Here is an 8,546-nt window from a genome sequence, read left to right as displayed (position 1 = left end):
CAGCGCGGCGAGGGGCGGTGGCCGCTGTGGCCGGAGTGGCGCGCAGCATAGAGCGGAGCGGAGCGGAGCCTAGCCTTTTTGCGAATGAGTTTTCTAGTTTCATAGAAAAAATCAAGCATCACAACGACAGAAACAGGCAAGATATGAACAGATGATGTGGCAACCACCTGAACAAGGAAATCTGAAGCTCGATGTTGATAGTGCGTTTCAGGTAGGCAATATGGAACCTGGGGGTCATTGTATGGGATCAGTACCATGCAAGGTTGGACGAACTTTTTTTAGGTACGGCCCTTGAAGGCTTTTATTCATTCATCGATCGTACAAAGTCCGAGTGCAATTCGTCACTCAGGAACTCAGGGATACAACTGAAAGTTACATCACCCATGCATGATAGCAGAGCATGCCGAGCTAATTTGTGAGCCACCACATTGGATTCTCCATTGATATGGTACAACTCGAATCCCTGAAAAGATGAGAGATAGACCTTCATCTCTCTAATTATGATACCCACTTCTGAAAGATCATTTCTTTGTTCCACTCTTTAGCAAGAGTTTGGCAATCTGTTTCAACTTGAATATTTGTCCACCCTTGCTCTAGTGCAAATAACATCGCGTCCCGGCACGCCAAAGCCTCTCCTACGAAAGGGGATGTAGTACCTAGGTAGTGTTCCTACCTAGCGCCAAGGAAGGACCCCTGGTTATCGCGTGCTATAATCGAACCCCCAGACTCCCCATTGGACACATTGGTTGCTATGTCTGTGTTCAGCTTGACAATCCCTCCAACAGGTGGGCGCCAAACCGGCCGCTTGGGACCTGAGCTCTTCTCCTTGCCTGGAATATCAAGAGATCTAATCATCTCCTGCACTAGCTCCATTGAACGAATGGGCTGATACTGAATCTCTCCATGCGAATATTTGTTTCTGCTGTTCCACACTGCCCACATAACCATAATTGCAATTGCTGCCTTGTCACTAGACAGAAACTGAGGGTCCAGAATATCTCTCGTCCAAGTTCCTGGGATCAACTGGGGAAGTATGATCCCGAAGAATTTCTCTGCCTCGGCCCAGTATGTGGAAGCATGCACACACTGCACCAATGCATGTAGCAGGGTCTCATCCTCATGCCCGCACATCAAGCACGTAGCATCTTCATTAACATGTCTCATGTGTAGTTCCGAGTTAGCAGGCAAAACTCCATTCAAAACCCACCACCAAAACACATGTATTTTAGATTGCACTCTAAGCTTCCATAAAGACCTCCAGCTCTCTTCTCCACCTGAGGAGCTGCCCGGAGCTCCATGTGAATCATACTGTCATTCCTTTAGTTCTCTATACGTTGAACAAACTGTATAGATCCCTGACTTGTCCCAAGCCCATGCCCAATAATCACCTTCCGTTGACCTCGGCCTTGGAATATTCAGTATGGCATTCGCATCCGGCGCAATGAACAAGTTTCTGGCCAAACCCAAATTCCATTGGCCAGTATGGTCTTCTATTAAGTCCGCAACCAACTGAACGGGCTCATCCGATAACCTGCAAATAGGTTTCATAGTCGTAGTTCCACTGATCATGCCAAATCTCTGTAGATATTCCATCCACCACCCACTGAATAAGGCCCTGTTTCAAGGCCGCTCTCCCATGCATGATAGTGCGCCAGGTGGTTGATGCATTTGCCGGGCACCCAGCTTGTAAAAAGTCCCCTTCCGGATAGTATCTCCCTTTTAGAACCCTTGCACCAAGACTATCAGGGTTGACCAGCAGCCTCCACGCTTGTTTCGCTAGAATTGCGTCATTGAAAAGCTCTAGGTCTCCGAAACCTAGTCCTCCCTTAGACTTTGGAATAGCCATTTTCGAGCAAGATTGCCAGTGCATACCTCTCTTGTCAAGTGACCCAGCCCACCAATAATTGGACATGACTGTCGTGACTTTTTTGCACAAGCCTTTAGTGAGCTCGAAGCAGCTCATAGAATAGGCCGGTAGTGCTTGGACCACTGACTTAAGATGCACTTCTTTGCCTGCACAAGATGCATTTCTAAAGCTACACCCTTGTACCCTTGATCTGGCAGATTCAACCAAGTGTTCAATATTTTGTTTTGTAAACCTACCGGCAGCTGTAGGCAAGCCTAGGTACTTCTCTGCTAGGGCCACTCTATGGATTTGCAAGGCATTCCGGACCCCCCTTCGCACTAACGCCCCGCAGTTTGGGCTAAAGAACACTGAACTCTTCAATTTGTTTGCACACTGACCTGACCCCCTTGGATAGGCATTGAGGATGTCATTTAGGCGGTGCGCACTTCGACCACCCGCCTTCATGAACACTAGGCAGTCATCAGCGAAGAGAAGATGGGAAACCCACGGTGACCTGAGCCCCGCTCGTATCCCTCGGTCAATCCAACCTCCGTCATAATTTTTTAGCATACATGATAAGCCTTCTCCGCGTAGAAGGAATTGGTAAGGCATGATAGGATCGCCTTGCCGAAATCCCCTGGACGGGCGAAAAGAAGGTAATAACTCTCCATTTACCTTAACTTGATAGGTTACTGAGTTTACACATTTCATTACCAAAGACATCAACCCTTCTGAAAAGCCCAAACGGTGCATCACTCCTTGTAAATATTCCCATTCAACCCGATCATATGCTTTCATCATGTCAATATTTACCGCACACCATCCTTGCTTTCCTTTCTTCCTCTTCATAGCATGAACACATTCATAAGCCATGAGAATATTATCCGTGATTAATCTCCCAGGCACAAAGGCACTTTGCTCCTCTACAATGATTTCATCGAGAATATCACGAAAACGGTTAGCCAAAACTTTTGAACAAATTTTATAGATAACATTATAGAGAGAAATAGGCCTATATTGTGTAATATTTCGAGGATTTTTAACCTTAGGAATTAAAACAATCACTGTTTTGTTTACCACTTCAGGCATATGTCCACCATTAAGGAAATTAAGAACTGCTCGTGTCACATCATCACGTATTAGGTGCCAATGCTTCTGGTAAAACCCGGCATTGAAACCATCCACCCCCGGCGCTTTAGACGGCGCCATCATGAACAAATCTTGGTCCACCTCTTCGGCTTTAAAAGGCCACATCAATCGATCATTCATTTGAGGGGTGACCTTTTCTGGAACATGGTGTAGCACCTCCTCAACCACTAGCTCCTCCTGAGCCGAGTAAAGTTTTGTATAAAACCCTTGAATTTCAGCTTGGATTTCCTCCTTTGTTTCACATAAGACCCCCTGGGCATTCTCCAACGCAGTTATCTTGTTTCTAGTTCGTCGAGCCGTTGACTGTGTGTGGAAGAAACCCGTGTTTCTGTCACCCGCCCTAAGCCAACCCACTCGTGATCTTTGCCTCGCCATGATTTCCTCACGAAGCAGCAGTTCGTTTAGCTGTCTTGCAAGTTCCTTCTCCCTTGGAGAGGATCCCCTGTATAAGGAGTTGTTCTTTTCCTTCTCAAATTCCTTTCGGATCTTCTTTAATTTTCTGCGAACATCTCCGAACTTCTTTTTCTTCCAGTCCGTCAGATGGCTCTGCATGTGAATAAGATTTGCGTTGAGGTCATTGAGGGAAAAATTCTCAGTCCCATGCATCCACCCATCCGACACCTCTTGCATGTGCGACTCCTCGCGCTGCCAGACATCTTCATAAACAAAATGAGGCGGGCACTGCCCCTCATCTGCCTGCACCTTAACGATTTTTGCAGATAGCAGACAATGGTCAGATCGAGTAGAAGGGATATGCCGTACCCTTGTTGCCTCGTACATCTTCAAGAACTCTTGATTAGCCAGGAATCTATCCAGACGTACTTTAACGTTAGCACGGTCATCCTGCCGATTGTCCCAAGTGTATGGGATCCCAGTGAAGCCCAGATCTTGAAAGCCATAGAAATCAATCACCTCCAAAAACCCTGCCATTTGCCATTCCGCCCTCTCATGTGAGCCAAAATACTCAGAATTATCCACTATTTCATTGAAGTCGCCCCCACAGAGCCATGGCAGATCATCCTGCGCACACAGTGCTTTCAACTTGTTCCAACTTTGAGACCTCTCGCTCCTTTGAGCCTTGGCATAAAAGCCAGTGAACCTCCACTTTTTATTATCACTGCCTATATTATGGACTGTTACATCAATATGTTGATCCAATACATTATTCAGAGTAACGTCTACGTCATGTGCCCAGAACAAAGCTAAACCGCCACTTAAGCCAACACTTCTTACAGGCACACAACCTCCTGTATACATGATTCCTTTCATTACCTCTGCCCCGTTGAGATTGTACCCCTCTCCCATTAGCTCCTCCTCGAGCATTGAACTGATAGACTGCTCTTTTAACACGACTAGTTGCAGACTTGTCAGGCGAGGTTACTTCCTCCCCTTTCTCCACTTCCTCATCTTCCCACTCCTCCTCAGCATACTGATTATCAGCTGGCTCTCCATATCCCCTGAAAGGTCCACTACCCCAGTCCTTCTTCCTCATTGGGACTCTGAGATTTTCCCCATATGGGAGCCTCCCATAGGCATCACAACTTGCCAGAGTTGGACAGAACGTATCTGCATGTCCAAGTAATCCGCAAGAGAAACAAAAGTACGGTAGAGATTCATACTGAACATCATACAAAATATCCTCTTTGGTTTTCGCAGATTCTAGCCTCACCCACCTCATTAATGGTTCCTTCACATTTATCCATACACATGTCCTCAATGCTTCCCCATATGCAAAACCTTTCGAATCCACATCAATCCTTATGACTTTCCCCAACAATTGAGCTATCTTCTGTGGCCGTGGGGATCGCCTCAGGTTGAAGGGCAGATTCATTACCCTAGCCCAGATATGTATCATCTCAAATTTCAGATCAGAGGGCCTTTGGCTCTCATCGAAGATCTGAAGCACTACCGCATGCTTGCCCACCATCCATGGTCCTCCCTCGAAGATCCTGTCCCGATCCCTCTTCCCTTCGAACCTTACCACAAACATATTATCTCCTGCAGAGCTGAACGAGAGTCCCCTTGAGTTGCCCCATGCAGGCCTCAGAGCGTCGGCAATGGTGTTTACATGAAGTACCCTCCTGTGCAGCACCTTGCCTAACACCGCCAATATTGGTTCACCTTGATTTCCCTCCTGATCATCCACCACCAATTTTGCACTTTCTCTTTCTGTCAGGTTCATCCTCTCCATCATCTTCTCCACCCCCTCTTTCTCCTTCCCAGTCGCCGCCGAAGTTGACATCTCCGTCGATCTCCCCTGACCCCGCCCCTGCTCTTCCCGAGTTCGCCAAGGGTGGGTAGAATCACCAGGATCCCCCTTACCCCGAGCGCCAACCCAAAGAAGAACAAGGATATCGAAGGCTAACGAGGAAGACCACGGTACGAGAGACCCGTAGATGCGCCACGGGTAGATGGGATCGCCCGTGCACCGCCGCCGCTCCACTCGAACCCTAGAAAAACGATTCGGGGATCCCCCGAATCTGGGTTTGAGCTGGACAAGGGTTGGACGAACTGAAAATACTGGTGGAGCACTCTTTGTCGAGCTACACGAAATGGAGCAAGCGGTCAATTCTTGCAAGTGAACTTGGTACTATTTGGGTAGTCTTTGAGACTGATGCACAGTTTCTCATGTTGGTACTCAATCGAGGAAGCATGGCTCATCACCGGAAGTCCTTGCCTTTGATAACCTGAAAGTTCATCTCCACTCATCGTTCTCATCGTGTGAAGTTGCGTCGTGTGGTCAGGAGGTAATGTTGCAGCTCACGGGGTTGCTAACGCAAGAGTAAAGTTGTGTAGGTGCAAGCTATGTATCCTGAGAGTATGGTGTCATTGGTGTGCCAGCGATGATAGGTAATGTTAGGAAAATAAAACACGTCGTGTTCGCTCATGACGAGTGTGTGTCGCGCGTTGTGGTGTGCGTGTTTTCGAGTCTGCAACACGTATGTGCCTGTGTGTCCCGTTGGCGCGTGAGTCCGTGCTCGCGGTCATGTCCATCGTGTACGGAGACCGTTGGCGATCTGTGGAGGCAGCCGCGTCGTGCCTGCAGCCGGAGCATGCGGATCAAGCGGCAGAGTGTGGAGTGCTAGCCGAATCTTGTATTAGCGCATGGATAGGTTAGTTGCACATCAAAGAGATGGAGTTGTGCGTGCATGCGTACTGTTAGACGGCCGTGTGTGTGTGCATGCAGGGAGTTGGTTAGCTACCTGCATGCAAATCTGTTGGGTGACCGGATCATGTGTTAGAGCATCTCCAACAGCAACCCATAAAAAATTTCCCGCATTCGCCCGTGAATAGGTGGACCAGTCTGCGGACATAGATGGAGGAGGCATCCACCCAACACTATCATGTATATGTCCGTCAATAAATTTAAATTTCAATGTGCTCTGATCCACACAGCAGACACCATGCCTGATCGCACCAGACACCATGCCCAATCACAAAAAAAAGAGGCAAGCATACTTAGTTTTTACATACCCGAATCCAAAAAAACATTAGTTCAGCAATCTGTGCATTTTTGCCCTGTCGGACTGGCAATCCTAGTCGTCAGCTCCCCGATCAAGGTGGTGTCGTCGCTGCCGCGTAGGCAGCCTCGGCCTCCGGATCCGGGTCCACCTCTGCAGTGTCTTCATAGTCCGCCGCCGCTGACTCGTCTTTATGCCGCTGCAACATCTAGTAGCGGGCGGATTGCACGATCATTCTTACATCGGCAGCCAAAGAGACGGCATTCAAGGTTAACATCTTGGCATCCTCTGCATTGGCAGCGATCTTCACCCTCTTTTCCTTGAGAGCGCCATTCTCTCTTCGGTCATGGTCCTCCTCTCTTCCAGCTTAAGCTTCTTGTTCGTCACCTCCATCAACTGTTTGAACCTCTCCGCCTTCTTCTTCTCCTTAATATCCGAGCGCCTCACGCATGCCTCCTTCTTCTTCGCCAAGATGTCCTCGAACTTCTCTGTGAGCTTGGCCGCGGCACCTTCTCGCTTCCCCCTCTCCTCCTCCCACTTCTTCCCCCATAAATTTCTTACCTTCTTCGGCGGTTCTTGGATTGGGTAGGTAGGGTCATCGGTTTCTTCCCTGTTGGCTTGGGTGGTGGTCTTGCCAATGGAAACGTTCCACTTCGGTTGCCCATTCAACTTCAACCTACAATGCATTACGGTGAAGGACTTCTTCTCTAACTTCTTGTACACCACACAAGCACGAGTAGGCTACACAGTGAAACAATGTCGACAATACATATTCGTCTAGTGAGCAACAAAATAATACATGTCCGGCTGGTGATCAGCAAAACGAAAGCATATCCGGCTAGTGATCAACTTACTTGCTAGCTGATTTGTGCACCAATAGGCCACCATGCGATGAGATGCTTCAAGTGCCCACAATATTTGGACACGGCCTCTTGGATGGTGTACCATCAATAGTTGAGGGACTTCCATTCACGGTTGCGGATGACCGCATCGGAGTAGGGTGAGAAAATGTTTGTGTTCATGGAATCATATGTGAATGTTACTCCAAAAGGTAGTGCCCTTTTGCTCCGTGCCATGGATCAGATGGCCAACCATGCATCACACAATAGCTCGTCCTCCCGCATGTGTAAGCTTTCTCCTTTACCCTTCTTCTTTGATTCACCGAATGTATCATCCAGATCATTGTAGTCGCCATCTTCCTCGTCCTCCTCCCCCTACGGCTACTACTCTTCGGCGGCCCAATGTTGTTGTTGTTGTGTGCCATCGCCACTCTAGGTGTAGAACTGCTGCGTGTCAGATTGGGTGTAGGACTGCTGCTGCTGGTAGTTGCCGGACTGGATGGGATCTGAGGCTTCCTCTTGCCCGTCTTCATAGCCGCCTCATTCTCCCTCGCCTCCATCATGGATGATGTCGAGGATCCGCTTGTCCGTGTCGTATGCCGCCCCCTCCCCTCTCTAGGCATTGTAGCGAATAGCATGCGGGCACCAATCTGCTCCCCAGCCGCCGTCCGCGCCCAGACAAGCTGCGGTGAAGACTACTCAGAGAAGAGCGGCGCCACGTTAACGTCGACGATGTAAGGCACCATACCGGCGGGGGTTTCGAGCTGCTTGGCGATGTAGTAGTACATAGGCTTGTAAGGCTCCGGCCACGGCGCCGTCTGTATTGTGGTTGCCCTCGTCTGGAGGCATCCGCCATGGCTGCATTGTCCACCAAGACCTCCACGCCCATCGCCACCACCAGGACCACCAGCGGCCAACTGCTTCTTGAGCTTCTCCTCCTTTGCAGACTTCGCTTTGTCACGGCGATTTTGCTGCGTCGCCGAGCTGATCTTCCCGGCGAGCGTGATGCTAGGATCCTCCGGGACCTCCACCGGCTCCATCTCCGACAGGTTCTCCACCGGTTTCATGCGTCGACGGTGGAAGGAAGGAGAGGGTGGGATAAAAGAGAGGGAATTTTGCGGAGAGCGGCGGGGAATGGAAGAAGAGAGTGGGGATTTTGACGCGGAAACACTGCGGGATGCTACAATAGTGCAGGTTGTGCCTTCCTTTTGGGTGGGCCGCGGGGTAGAGAGCGGTGTTTCGCATGTTCGG

This window comes from Triticum aestivum, chromosome 7B, assembly GCF_018294505.1.
Source record: "Triticum aestivum cultivar Chinese Spring chromosome 7B, IWGSC CS RefSeq v2.1, whole genome shotgun sequence".
Lineage (NCBI taxonomy): Eukaryota > Viridiplantae > Streptophyta > Magnoliopsida > Poales > Poaceae > Triticum > Triticum aestivum.
The sequence above is the reverse complement of the archived record's forward strand: the minus strand, read 5'-3'. Positions refer to the sequence as shown.